The sequence below is a fragment of the Pinus tabuliformis genome, chromosome 6 (genome assembly GCF_031772625.1).
Source record: "Pinus tabuliformis cultivar Carrire ecotype Pingquan chromosome 6, CPIR1, whole genome shotgun sequence".
Lineage (NCBI taxonomy): Eukaryota > Viridiplantae > Streptophyta > Pinopsida > Pinales > Pinaceae > Pinus > Pinus tabuliformis.
Window position 1 is genome coordinate 1,092,934,450 of NC_142292.1, and position 15,371 is coordinate 1,092,949,820.

The window sequence follows — 15,371 nt, forward strand, 5'->3', positions numbered from 1 at the left end:
GTTTAAACATCAGACAACAACATGTACTACCACCCTCTAGCAGCTAGGTCACTTGATGTGACTGGTCTGAACCTCATTACACCCATCCATATACACAATTCATTTCCTATTTCATTGCCTGTGGATCTCTTTTATTTGTGATTCATGATATCACATAGCATAACCCACAGCAAAGCAGTAGTACTTAAAATATTCGTTAAAGCCATCAATATATCACATCATAGCCAATAAACAGGCATGGAAAATCAACCATTCATCATAGTTATATAATATTATCAATAGGACACACTAAGCAAAAATTAAATGGCATGGCCACAAGATGAATTATAACAATCCTCTGGATTACTGAAAAATATGAGATGCAGAGAAAATTACTGTGTTGCCATCATAATTGAGTAAAAAATCGGGCGTCTAAGAACAGAAACACCAAAATGATACAATTTTGCCAGGTATTTATATACAAGCTATGCTCACAATGTTTGTCTTGGTCTCTTTTATTGCTACTTGTAATGTACTGCAATATCATAAGCCTCAGTTCTGGCCTAAGAATTTGGTGATCATAAACAGATATTATATCTGCTTCCATAGAGAAGAGTAGTTTGGGAAGAAGTTCCAGATTAGATCAGTTCTCAGGATCTATTTATAAAGAGTTGACACATAAGATATTTCCCAACGAGATCAACACTTGCATTAAAATTAATTAAGATGCCTTGTCTAGGATAAAATAAATATCAATGGGATTGGTTGATGCATGTGTCTTGTTACCCACCAAAAGTAGGTGACCCCCCCCATAGGAGAATTTTTTTCTCCCACACTTGACATCCAGCCGGCCAGCCAGCAGCCTCTGACAGCCACCACTAGCCAATGAAGTGCCACTATTCATCTCCGCCACCTACATCAATCATATGACTTCTCACCCATCTCGCAGGTGTACATGAACAAAGGAGAGCTTCCGATCAAAAGATACTCTATTCATTTTGCAATCAAGTGCTTATGCTTGTTTGTACTCTAGGCTTTTGGCATGGATTATGGGGTGACCTGGAAGGAGGGGTTCTAATCGTGATCTTGTTCTCTCACCTTAAATTGGGAGTTAACCTTCGATCCTAGTCCAATGGGACCTCCCCTAATGGCCCAATGGGTATAGGAGGGGTACTACTTAGGAAGCCTTGATTGAGACAGTGTGTTCCATCTATCCCAATTCCATACCACTTTCCATCTTACATTACAAGCCCTATATTCCACCTCCATTTTTCGGGTTCAACTGACCATTGGTTCTATGGGATTTGGCACCCATACATCCTCATACCTGGTAGGGCTCGAAACATGGCCATGGGAGGTTGATGCAGCTAAAAGAAAAAGAAAAATCATGTATTGGCCACAAGCAAAATAAAAGAAAGAATATTAAAATGCAAAAGATGGTTGGGACATACACATTAGCACACGGGAAAAATCCTAGCATGAGCTCTACCTTATCCATCATGGCCCTCACCCAGTTCCTGAGCACCATATTGCTTATAATACATATACATCATGAAATGAACCCTTGCATGTCCCAACCCCGGTGGGAAATGAGCTACCTCATGTTTAAGGGATGTTACAACTATTATACATCATACAAAGCAATCTCTAACCCTTTGAGCTACGAGAAGTAATACAAGGAAAAACCAAGAAAAAGTAAAAGGCACAGAAAAGGGGTGAAAAACAAACATCGGGTTGGTAACTCATGCATCCACGATTTCCCCCTCCTCACATCTATACACTTAGGGTATGGATTCCCACCATGTTGGTCCCTTTGACCATGGCACTTGGCCATGAAGTCCTCTCCCCTCCATCACCATTATTGTTCACAAAACACTTATTGATTGAAGAGTGGATTGAGGAAATGTCACTTCACCTTCGGGGTGGGAATCACCCAACACGGTTGTCCTTTAGCCACTCCTACCTAGGGAGGTAACACCATTGTGAGTTCAAAGCCCAAAATTAGGAAGGGGAGCCTTGTTTGAAGTGTCAAATAGCCCTTTTCATTCAAGATTGGTCCACTTAGATGCAAAAATTATTATTGTACCTAATAATTTGTTGTTTGTTGGATTTTGTGATGTGATCGTTAGGTGGTTCCATAGCCATCACCTAGGCAACTTAACTAGGGCGCAAGCATCTAGAGAAGCATATTGACACCCACAAGGAGCCATGGAAATCCAAGAAGCAATAAAGCATCACATACACCCTTGGGCACCTCCAGCACCACAACAATTTGCCACTTTTCCCTACATTTGATGACCTTTTAGGATGATGCACCTGGACATAGCAGGCCTTGAGCCTGCATAGCACTTCATGAGCGATGGCAGCTAATCTAGGGCCCATATGAGGATGGTCTCACCCATTGAGACATGGGAGGGCTACCATCACCTTGGACGCCCTCAATGTTGGAGCAAAGATTGACACTATGACCATTTGGAGACCAACGAATCCACCTTTGTGCCCCAAGATGAAATTGAGGATCCACGGAGTGTTGTTTGCCCATGATACTAGAGTCTAGGATAGAATCTTACATCACTAACGCTACCAATTCAAGTATCACAACAAGTCTCCTTTGCACAACGAAATAATATACAATAGTAAATCTACTGGTGTAAAAAATATACACAACTTTCTACAAATTTAATCAACAACCCAACTTTGTTATATTAATCAAACTCATCATACAACAGTTTAGGGCTTCCGTACCAGGGATAATGGCCCTCATACATGCACTAGTACAAGAATACAAGATACAAGATACACTGACGATCTAGTTAATGTAGTCGACAATCACAATTGATTTGTTGTATCTCGTACAATAGGGGTCCTTCGATATTGTTCTGCAACACCTACTTCTATCAATGCACCAACTCCCTTAGGACATTGAACACACTCTCCAATCTACCCTCTAGCTGATCATAAGTCCATCTACAATCAACACCTAGGGTCTTCACGCTCACTAGTTGCTCCTTCATCCTTCAAGGCCACAACACTTTGAGACCTTTGTCCACTGCCACTCCTCAGCTCTTTTGGGACTGTTCTTCCCACCATAGTCTTCCTACGTTGTTCCAATGAACACTAACATAGGGCAAGAGGGTTTCCACCTATCATCATCGAATGTCGCTTCTCCAACAATGAACATGGACTAGACAAACTGCTCCTAGTTGGCCAAACCTTGACCTCCTCTTCTTTGCCTCTCTTAGCAACCACTTTAGTCCATCAAGGTGTTGCACTTAGGGCTCAGATTTGCACACTTTCACACTACCTTCCAACAAACCTTAAATGCCCAATACCAAACCAAACAACTTGTCCAACTAGGACACTACATCCACTAGCATCAATGCAACTTTAATACATCAATCACACATACCTTTTGACTGTTCTTGGAATGGTGTATATTGTTGTGGTTGAGGCTACCTGGTTAGGGCTTCTAACAACCACTAGTTAGCCCTCTTCAACTGCCCAAATACCCCTCCAAAAACTGCGGCTCACCTTTCACAAGTGCTTTGTCCCTGCAGCCCTCCAAAACAAGGGTCTTCACACTCTTTTAACTGCTCAAAACAAGATCGGCCTCCCTACAATAGATCATAACCCTGTGACCCTTACAATAGAGACATATGCCACATCAAACAACACCAAAAACAACCTACATTTGTCCGTTGAGGACTCGACCTACCTCTATTCCTACTCGGCCCCTAAAAAAGACATGAACAACCCTCAAAACAATCCTCCTTTCTAGCCCCAGCCTTCCTTCTTGAGCTGCGGCTACCTCAAATTGATATATTGCTATGAATGATGCACTTGGATGTGTGTTTGTGCCTCCACAATCATCTACTATTTATACTTTACCCAAAGGCTCCATCAAACTACCCTTGTGGGCTTGCCAACTTGTCAAGAGGCTTATCATAACTCTAGACGACCTAAACAATTCATGTGCAAACCCAACAGCCACATACAAAAATTAATATCTCCTGTTTTAGAGCTCCGATTTGAGTGATTTTCACTACCCCTTTCTCCTTTAAGGGTCCTCTAACAACCCCGTGTGTCAAATCACTCAAATGCCTCATGGTTCCACACCCACCAGCTTGGGTGCAAAACCCACATGCTTGGGTTCCAAGCCCACAACGCCATTTGTGGCACTCCAACCTCCAAACCCTGAACCCCAGGGCTTGGAGTATCTCCCAAGCTACCAAATCTCAACACTCCCTCTTAGCGAGGGAGGTTGGAATGCACAAACACACATCCAAGTGCATCATTCATAGCAATATATCAATTTGAGGTAGCCGCAGCTCAAGAAGGAAGGCCGGGGCTAGAAAGGAGGATTGTTTTGAGGGTTGTTCATGTCTTTTTTAGGGGCCGAGTAGGAATAGAGGCAGGTCGAGTCCTCAACGGACAAATGTAGGTTGTTTTTGGTGTTGTTTGATGTGGCATATGTCTCTATTGTAAGGGTCACAGGGGTTATGATCTATTGTAGGGCTTGCCAACTTGTCAAGAGGCTTATCATAACTCTAGACGACCTAAACAATTCATGTGCAAACCCAACAGCCACATACAAAAATTAATATCTCCTGTTTTAGAGCTCCGATTTGAGTGATTTTCACTACCCCTTTCTCCTTTAAGGGTCCCCTAACAACCCCGTGTGTCAAATCACTCAAATGCCTCATGGTTCCACACCCACCAGCTTGGGTGCAAAACCCACATGCTTGGGTTCCAAGCCCACAACACCATTTGTGGCACTCCAACCTCCAAACCCTGAACCCCAGGGCTTGGAGTATCTCCCAAGCTACCAAATCCCAACACTCCCTCTTAGCGAGGGAGGTACTTCTAAGACTAGGAAGTAACTCGTCATCAATATTGTCACTGCTCGCAACACTCCCCCTACTCTTAGCGCCCACAACTACAACAATCCTTGAAGCAGGGACTACGCCCCTCTCGTAAGTGTCACTATCACTGTCACTGGAAGCCTCCTGCTTCTTCTTCTTCTCCTGAAATGTCTTCCATTATTTCCATGATTCCCTCTTGGCAGATGTAAAAGCACCCTTGCTCCCCACTAGCCACGCACTCTTCTTGGGCTACAAAGTCTCCCTCTGATCCTGCAAACTCCCTCTATAACTCGACCCCCTCTAAGCCTCTGGAGTCTGGAACCTAGACCCTATTCTCTGGAACAAGTACCTGCTCCTATAAAGCCTGCACCTGCTTCTCTGGAACCTATACCATGTTCTTCCTCTTCTTCTCATGATTTATAGGCTTGCCCGTCAGCCTGTATAGACCATGATTTCTTACCTCCAATCACAACACCTGCGGAGCTAGAGCCTTTGGGCCTGCCTTCCCATCCTCAAACAAGACCTTAAACCCCTTCTGCTCAATCACTGAGACAGACATCACACTATATCTGAGTCCTAGTACAAACATTACATGAACTCACATCACCTGTCCTGACTCCCATCGTAAATGGCACAACTCTCGATCCTCTGATCTGTTTCTGACTCGTGTCGCCCAACACCATGTGCAACATTGAATCCCACACAGCTAGAGTCTCAAACACATCTTGTGACCCTGTCATATGCTTCGACACTCCATTGTCCACATACCATGCAGCCTCGTCGATGGTACCCTGCGAGAAATGAGATATCAAAGCAAAGTCCTCCTTCTCCAATCTCCTAGAGAGATCATTTATCTCGGCAAAAGTGGCGACACCTGCGTCCCTTTCTTCTTCTCGTCATCTCCCTTCTTCTTCATTGGACATCTCGTTGAAAAACGATCCATCTTACCACAGTTGAAACACATGATCTTACTCAAGTCCTTCTTCTGCTTACCCTTCATTTGTGTTGCACGTGCTACATCATCATCAGAAGCCCTCTTCTTCAAATGAAGATCCTCATCTCGCAATTCTTCTTGAATGAAGTCGTCCCACAACCTATTCCAGTCTAGCAGCTTGTCCCTAGCAACTATTCCCTTGATGAGTGGCTTCCACTCCGGGGTAAACCCCTTCAAGGCAATCTTCTTCATCTAAGAATCTGCAATAGTCACACCGTTGGCGACAAGCTTGTCTCGAACTTGAGACAACCTCGTTAGATATGAGGTCACTCCACCATGTATCATCTTGGTCGCCTTCAACTTATCCTCCAATACCAATACTCGGTTCTCGTTCTTATTCTACCTAATACTAATACCAATACCAATACCTAATTTAAGAGGGAGCCTAGATGAAATCTCCCTAGGATAAAAGGATAGTTGAGAATATTCTTTGTACAGGAATGATTAGATCCTCTCTGATTAAGAGGGAGTGATAGATATGGTTCTCTACTTCATGTGTCATGCACTAGACCAGGACTAACTGCCATAAGTAGTGAAGGCCATGAGTGAGAGAAGGAAATTGAAGAATGCATTTTTGCGGTGTTGCTGAAAGAAGGAAAGTTGGATCCAGTTGAAGAATATGTTGCTACATGAGTAGGAAAGGAAAGTGTATGATTGAGGAATCTTTTGTCAAAGATTCGGTTGATAGTCCTACTGAGTTGAGAAGCAACATCAAGTTGTCTAGAAGACCCTGGAGGTTTGTATTTGATTATCTACATGTGAAATTATATTATTGATTGGGGTTGTGTTTGTACAGGTAAATTTCTCAAAGATTTTGATAGCATGTTGGTTACCGATCAGTTTGATCAGGAGAGATTTGTCCTTGATCCATTGGATCAAGGAGTGTTGAGGATTTGTGAGTAAATCATTGCCTAGGAGGACATATGACCGACATTTTGTGTTGATGGCTAGGTCCCAAAGTTGGAAAGGTGGCATTCATCGTTGAGCTCTGACACGCACCTGGATATTTGGGTTGATGGTTAGCAAGTAGGCCTAGAGGTTAAAAGCTTGAGTCCATCTTATTCCCACCCGGATAGATTGCCCTGATCAGAAATCTAGTCTGTGGCATTGCGGTGCCTAAATTGTTGAGAGACCAATGGATAGATTGCCCTGCTCAGGAATCTAGTCCAGTGCCTCAACTTCTTCATAGATGATGTGTTGATATCTTCCATGTACCTCTTTGATTATATCTAAATATGAATACCTCCCTAGTTAAGAGGGAGTGTTGGAAAATGTAACTAGGTTCGGTCTTCATTATTGTACTTCAAGTCAAAATGTAATATATTTGTAAAAAGAAAATGAAAAGAATTTTATTTTATTTGACTTGTTAAAGCATGGGTTTCATGCTTGGGTCAAATGTATAGGGCAAGCCTCCATTGCAAGCTTTAGGTTATTGTCTAAATCAATGTCTAAAGACTCCTCCATCCATCAAAGTTTCCTTGCTGCCATCATCAAGTTGGCTTCCTGCAAATATTCTCAAGTTGGCCTAATTATGGTGACACAACTCTTCATCAACTCATGTCGGCCTATTCAACAACTATATATACAGGAATGAGGAACTCGCATTAGTAACACAGATTTTCGGATCAGAATTTCAAAGCACATATTTTGGTGATATAAGTTCGGATGAAGGAAAACATTTTGTTGCTATTTCAAAGAGTTTGGATAGGGCATCAAGATGATCTCCATTCTCTCACAGATCAGTGTTATGCCTACCACAGTTCGGTATGCTCTCACAGAATTAAAGGTTATTACAGTGACCTTTGTTCGATGCTCTCAAGTGACCTCATTGGTGCTAGTACAGTGACTTCAGGTTGATATTATTACAATGATGCTTCCACAGTTCAATTGTGTCTTGATGGATGGAGGAAGTCTTGAGTCGAGGGTCATGGCCGTCTAATCTTTTGAATCTATTGAAGGAAGAATTTGTCACTGGATTCTCCCCTCAAGGGGGTTTTTCCCCGGCAGCGTGCCTATATCTTGTGTTCTCTTCTTTTGTTGCTTGGCATTAATCTTGATGAGAAGAAAAGATAATTAAGAGATCTAATACTAATAATGAAAACATCAGAAGTTAATGTCATAATAAGGGAAATCGTTTAAATGCCATCTCCTTAGATTTCCCAACATTTTGGGACATTTCTTCCCACTATATTCTTCCTGCGCGGCTCCAATGAAGACTAACATAGGGTAGGAGGGTTGTCACCTATCATTATCAAATGTCGCTTCTCCAACAATGAACACGAGCTAGACAAACTACTGCTAGTTGGCCAGACCTTGAGCTCCTCTTCTCTGCCTCTCCTAGCATCCACCTTAGTCCATCAGGGTGTTGCACTTAGGGCTCGGATTTGGGCACGTTCACGCTTCCCTCCAACAAACCTCAAATGCCCAATACCAAACCAAACAACTTGTCCAACCTGGACACTACATCCACTAGCATCAACTCAACTTTCATACATCAATCACACGTACCTTTTGACTACTCCTAGAATATATATTGTTATGGTTGAGGCTGCCTGGTTAGGGCTTCTAACAGTCGTTGGTTAGCCCTCATCAACTGCCCAAAAACCCCTCCAACAATTGCGACTCACCTTCCACAAGTGCTATGTCCCTGCGGCCCTCCAAAATAAGGGTCTCAAGCCTCTTTTAACTGCTCCAAACAAGCTCGACCTCCCTGCAATAGATCAGAACCCCTGCAGCCCTCACAATAGAGACATATGCCACATCAAACAACACTAGAAAGAACCCAGATTCGTACCTTGAGGCATCGGCCCCTAAAACAGACATGAACAACCCTCAAAACAATCCTCCAACCCAACCTCAGCCTTCCTTCTTGAGTTGCGGATCCCTTAGATTGATATATTGTTATACATGATGCACTTGGATGTGTGTTTATGCCTCTACAATCATCTTCTATTTATACTTTTCTCAAGAGCTCCATCAAACTACCCTTGTGGGCTTGCCAACTTGTCAAGAGGCTTATCATAACTCTAGCCAACCTGAACAATTCATGTGCAAACCCAACAGCGACTTACAAAAATTAATATCTCATGTTCTAAAGCTCGGATTTGAGTGATTTTCGCAACCCCTTTCTCCTCTAAGGGTCATCTAACACCTCCATGTGTCAAATCACTCAAATGCCTCGTGGTTCCACACCCACATGCTTGGGGTGCAAAGCCCACATGCTTGGGTTCCGAGCCCACAAAACCATTTGTGGCACTACAATCTCCAGAGTCCAAACCCTGAACCCTAGGGCTTGGAGTACCTCCCAAGCTACCAAATCTCGTATTTTGAAAGAAGTGTGAAGGCCAACCTCCACATCATGATTTTAGAGGGACCCTACACAACTCATGGCACCTTTAGCCCTCAATGCATGTCCTAGAGAGCCTTACGTGTAGATGACGTCAACATATATTGCCCTATGGCTCACACATGTGGGCAAATATTCATGTTTATTTTCTAAGCTAGTGAGTCGGTTTGTGATCCAACTCATCATTGTAACATAACATGTTGTCCTAGGGGATTTTAGGCCAAAATAGATGTTACTCCTGATATAAATAAGGAGAGAACTATTGTATTTCTCATCATCACTTGGACTTGGATATTTTGGCCTCTTTCTCTTGTGGAGGAAATCAGATCTACGAATGAATTTTGATATTTGGAGCTACTCGCTTGACTTTGGAGTTATTGTCTTGGATTAATGGACGAAATTTCATGCATTTTATCTTGTAAGAAAGAATTTTGTTAGATAAATATTTTCTTTATGTCTAATGTATGGAATATATTCAATCCAGAGTTTTCTAATGTGCCCTAACTTATTGAAAATCTATTAGATAGAATCTAGATATCATTATTACATGCATTACTCATGAATAACATGTGAATAATAATTCTAGTGGTGAACTTTGATTGGCTCTCCCATGAAACTTCTTGATCCATTACATAGGTAATCGCTAGGGTTTTTGGTGTTAGGGCATCAGTCATCCTTCCTTCTTAGCAACTTTTAGCCATCCAATCAACTAATGAACTCCATCCCCCAATGAATAAGGCATCAAACTCATTTCTCATCAAACCTTGTTGGTGATCAAACTCATTTCTCATCCTTAGATTTTATCTCTTTTTCGCCTTCACCTAAATCAGACCCTTTAAGGCCAAGTGGTCAAGCTAGGGCTTGGTGCGAATTTCTAGGAGAGGAATTTTCGGCGTTGGAGAGTCTAAATACCAAGAGGATATTGGCCACTACAAAATCACTTTTTTTGGTAGGCATTCACTTCAATTTCATCAATAAATTTATTTTCCCTAGTTACTAGCCTTTAGCTAACCCTAGTTTGGTGTTCAGTCAACTTAGGGGCTTATTTGAGGGTTTCAAGTGCCTCTGTCTTGTTGAAAATCATTGTTGGACACCCCTTCTCCTTACCTTGACCTTGTTGATGTTTTTGTAGTTTGCAGCATCCTTCTCCCACGAGATCATGCTAATTCGGCTAGGGGTGAATGGCCTTCCATTAGCCCTAGTGTCTGGCTCAAGCAGATTGGTCCATGGTAATCACATTGATTGTTGCGGGATGGAGTCATATAATTTTTATAGAGTAGGTTTGATTTGTTTATTTAATGGGAATTTTCACTCATTAGTGGAATAAACAATTCTAGTCTAATGTTGACTTGTAATGTAGGCTCAATAAGTGAAGGGGCACCTTTGAGGTTTCTTATTGGGTCTCCACCCAACATTAGAGCTCTATATAAATATACAAGCATGAGAGGAGACACTCATCAACATAGCAAGCTCATTCAATATTTTTCTAGTGGAGGAGAAATTCAGTTAAGAAGAAATCTTTCATCTTTCATCTTCATCGTCATTTCTGCTCTTGAAGAGGCCACACATGTCAATCCGTACAGTTGATTTTGACCAACATTGATTGATCTGTACAGTTGAGTTTGACCAAGCCACACCTATGGAAGATTTGACCAAGTTTAACTAAGTTTGACTATGGATTGTTTGACCGAGTTTGACCTAACTATTTGATCGAGTTTGACCAATTCACTATGGATTGTTTGACCAGTGTTGACTGCAAAGCCTGATCACAGGTTCGCATGTGCGAGTTTGACCGTGGGAAGGTCGACCATAAGTTGCACATGCAAGGGTTTGACCACAGGAAGATTGGCTATAAAAAGTTCACTTTTGACTGGTTTGACTAGCATTGAATAGCAGCAATTTGACCAAATTTGTCTAGTGATTTAACTTGAAATATTGGCACAAATTTCTAGACAAATTTCTTATCTGTAAACCTTGTTGAAAAGACAATTTCTCCTCAAGAAAAGAATGTTGGATTTTCTCCCAAGGTTGGGATTCCGGGATAGAAATATTATGTCAATTGTGCATGGTTGTCTTTCTATGATCTTTATTATTTTTGCTACATTTACAATTGAGATTTTCTATGCGTAATTATTCATGATATCTGTGGCATGAGAAAAACTATTTGAAAATCATTAGGAAGTAATTATTGGATTTGAAAATTGTATTCTACTACACATGTTATAAAATTTCAACATGGTACCAAATCTTTGTAGACGATTGTGAAAATTCTATCACTGCAACAACTGATTTAATTTACCTACTTATTTCCTAATAAGTTATTTATGAAAATCCTTCAGTAAACATTAAAATAAATTATGTTGCAGTTATCACACCATAATACAGAAACAAACACATGCACAAGAATCAACACATCGACACAGATATTTGGGACAACAGTTCCCGAAAAAACCCAATGTGAGAAAACTGGTGCAGCAAGGGAGGATTTTATTATTAAGCAATTCTTCAGTACAACTGGGTGCCAAACCAGCTTACCCAACAGAGAGAAAATTCTCTAGCACTTCTCCCAGTCTCAGCGTCAGGCTAGCTGACCTCTGCGTAGCTCCTAGACCATCTGCGTCAACTCTTGCCTCTCAGTGTCAGCACTGGGCCTCTCTGCATCACCCACGCAGGCCCTCCAGTGACTGCGCAGTCTGTTGTCTCTGCGTCTAACTAAAAGACTCTGCGTTTGCCTCTCCAACCTCTGTGTTGGTCCTCTGTTGTTGTTCCCGACTCTCTGTTCCGTACTTGCTGCTTTCCAGACCACTGGTACGAGTTTCTTAGCTAACCCGCTCCACAAATCGAACTGACTAGTCTCCCTCAATGTGTTCTCCAACTCACCCTCAAGCCTCTTCTTATACTTTTCTCATTGGTCCATCAATGGCCGAGATTTAAATCTCTAATCAACGGCTAATATTAGATTTGACTTGATCCATGACTTTTGGAACCTTCTAACCCAGTTTTATATTAATACCCATTATTTTAATATCTCCCAAACTAGGTACAACCTGTCAAAACCATTTCTGGGTCTTGGAGACCTCATGTGCTTTAGTCTCTTCACCAATTTTCATGGCTAGAGCACATCCGATGCTACCCCAAATCAACAAAGATCAACCATTGATTTTAGCCCCAAAATTTAGTATTCAACAACTAGTACAGATTTCAGATCTCTTGTCAAGATGACGTCGAGTCTTAAAGTAGAAGACAGGTTGGATGGTGCTACTAATTTCAGACCTTGGAAGACCATGATAATCTTTGTCTTCGATGAAAATGAGATTTAGAATTATGTGAAGGAAAATGTCTTAGAAAAAACAAAATGTTGAGGATAAAGCCAAGCATAAGAAGAATGAAGCAACGGCTAGGAGGATCTTGATAGATTCCATAAAGAACCACTTGATTCCACATGTTGTTGAGTTGAAGATTGCCAAAGAAATCTATGGTGCCTTGGTGGGATTGTTTCAGCTGAGCCTGGAGATTCTCTACACATTGGAGATGTTTTGTGTGTACCGAGATTAAGAAGAACTTGCTCTTTATTTCAACGGTAGAAGATAGAGGTTACATGGTTACATTTGTAGATGGTTAGGTTCTTGTATGGCCTAAAGGCTCGAGCACAGACTCAACAAGAGTGATTGGTGTTCGAGAAGGAGGATTGTACATATTATTAGGATATCCATCCCTAGCATTGGTACATGACAGTATCAGTTTATGTGAGTTATGGCATCGGAGATTTGCTCACCTGCATTACAAGGCTTTTCCAACATTAAGGAGGATGGTTACAGGTCTTTTAGAGCTCCAAGTAGAGCATGAGGATGTTTGTAGGGGTTGTGCACCTAGCAAGAATGCCAAGGAATATTTTGCAAGCAGTGATAGTAGGTTGAAGGGGACCTTGGATCTAGTGCATTCAAATGAATGTGGGTCGATGCTAGTATCATCTTTGGATGGCTTCTTGTACTATGTGACATTCATTGATGATTTCTCCATGAAGACATGGATCTACTTGATGAAGACCGAGGATGAGATCTTCAGCAAGTTCCAAGAGTTCAAGGCTCAAGTAGAGAACTTGACAGGGAAGTTTGAGGTTAGATAACAGAAAAGAGTATACTTCCAAGGACTTCAATGATTTCTGCAAAGAGGCAAGGATCAAGAGGGAGTGGATAGTCCCTTCCAACCCTCAACAAAATGGGGTTGCGAAAAGGAAGAACAAGTCTACTATGGAGGTTGTCAAAGCGATGATTAATGATCAAGATTTACCAATGGTCTTATGGGCAAAGGCATCCAACATGGGAATTTATGTTCTGAACAGGAGTCCTGACCGGATATTGGAGGACAAGACTCCTAAGGAGGCATTCATAGGAATGAAGCCAAAGGTCAGTCATTTGAGGATCTTTGGTTGTACATTATATATCCACATGCACAATGAGAAGAGGAAGAAGTTAGAACCTTTTGGGAAGAAGGGTACTTTTTGTGGGATACAACGAGACTCCGAAGGCTTACAAGATCTACATTCAAAGACAATGACAAATTGAGGTTAGTCAAGATGTTACTTTTGATGAGGAGGTAGCCTTCAGAAGGTCTAGAGAGTCTCATATGGAGATTGATTGTGGGAGATAGTTTCGAGACCAGAGGCGAAGTCAGTAGTGACTTCCAAGTGGATCTATTTGATCAAGCATGCTGCAGATGGCAGCATAAAAAAGTACAAAGTGACGTATGTGGTGAGAGAATTCTCCCAGAAAGAGGGATACGGCTATGACGAGACTTTCGCTCTAGTCACCAGGTACACTTCCATAAGGATTATTCTCTCTTGCTTTAGTTATGGCTTGGAGGTTACATCAGATGGATGTAAAAACTATGTTCCTTAATGGTTTGATTGAGGAGGAATTGTACATAGAGCAACCTCAGGGCTTTGTGATACATGGGAAGGAGTCCCATGTTTGCAAATTGAAGAAGGCTTTATATGGACTCAAGCAAGCACCCAGGGCATGGTATTCTAGGATTGATGGACACTTGATGAGTTTAGGGCTCACCAAGAGCGATACGGATCCTAACCTTTACTACAAGGTTGGTGATGGTGATCCTTTCATCTCAATGTTGTTTGTTGATAATTTGTTCCTTACTGGGGCAAAGAGGCTCATTGTCAAGTGCAACAAGGAGTTGGCTTTGGAATTCGAGATGAAGAATCTTGGCTTGATGCATTATTTCTTGGGATTGGAGGTGTGGCAGAGACCAGGTGAGATCTTCTTTGGACAAGCGAAGTACACATTTTAGATCTTGAAGAGATTTGTTATGATGGACTACAAGTCTACGACTACACCTATGGTGACAAATTTGAAGAAGTTGAGAGAATCCACTTCTGTTCATATCTGGTGGATAATACTATGTACAAGCAGTGGATTGGATCCTTGTTGTACCTGGTTAACACCAGGCCAGATATTTGCTTTGCAATGAACACCCTGACCCAGTTTATGGTTGAGCCAAGGCATATACATTGGGTTGTAGTGAAGCATGTGTTGAGGTACTTGCATGGTACAATTGCATATGGTATGAGATATGTCTCAAGTGGTGAAGTGAAGTTGCAGGGATATATTGATTCTAATTGGGTCAATAGCGTAGTGGATAGAAAGAGTACACAGGGTGCTACTTCATCTTGGGATCAACTATGATATCTTGGATTAGCAAGAAGTAGACTTTTGTCGCACTTAATACAGCAGAAGCGGAGTATATCCCAGGAAGCGTCAAAAGTCAAGAATCAATGTGCCTTTGGAAGATTCTTGAGGGACTATTTGATTAGGTGCTAGAGACGACCTTGATATATTGTGATAATTAAATTTGTGTCAAGCTTTCGAAGAATCCAGTATTTCATGGTAGGTCGAAGCACATTGAGATTAAATATCGCTTCATCGGAGACATGGTGCAAAAGGGAGCATTGAAGCTCCAATACATATCCACAGACAAGCAGATTGTGGACATTCTCACCAAGCCTCTGTCTAGGGGAATGTTTGTATACTTCAGAGACAAGCATAGTGTGATGCATAATGTCTCCCTCCCTGAGAGAGTGTTGATGTTTATGCAATTTGCAACATTGGGCAGACATTCTCCCATGGGACCATACTGATTTGACTAGTGGGGAATGATACATTCACCCATGGGCCCA

At 41.7% G+C, this 15,371-nt stretch overlaps 1 protein-coding gene across 1 annotated transcript in view; it reads right to left on the minus strand.

Moving 5' to 3' along the window:
• Window positions 1-15,371, minus strand: part of OWL1 (DNAJ heat shock N-terminal domain-containing protein) — a 405,956-nt gene that overhangs the window by 157,890 nt on the left and 232,695 nt on the right. The gene's annotated exons all lie outside the window — the stretch shown is intronic.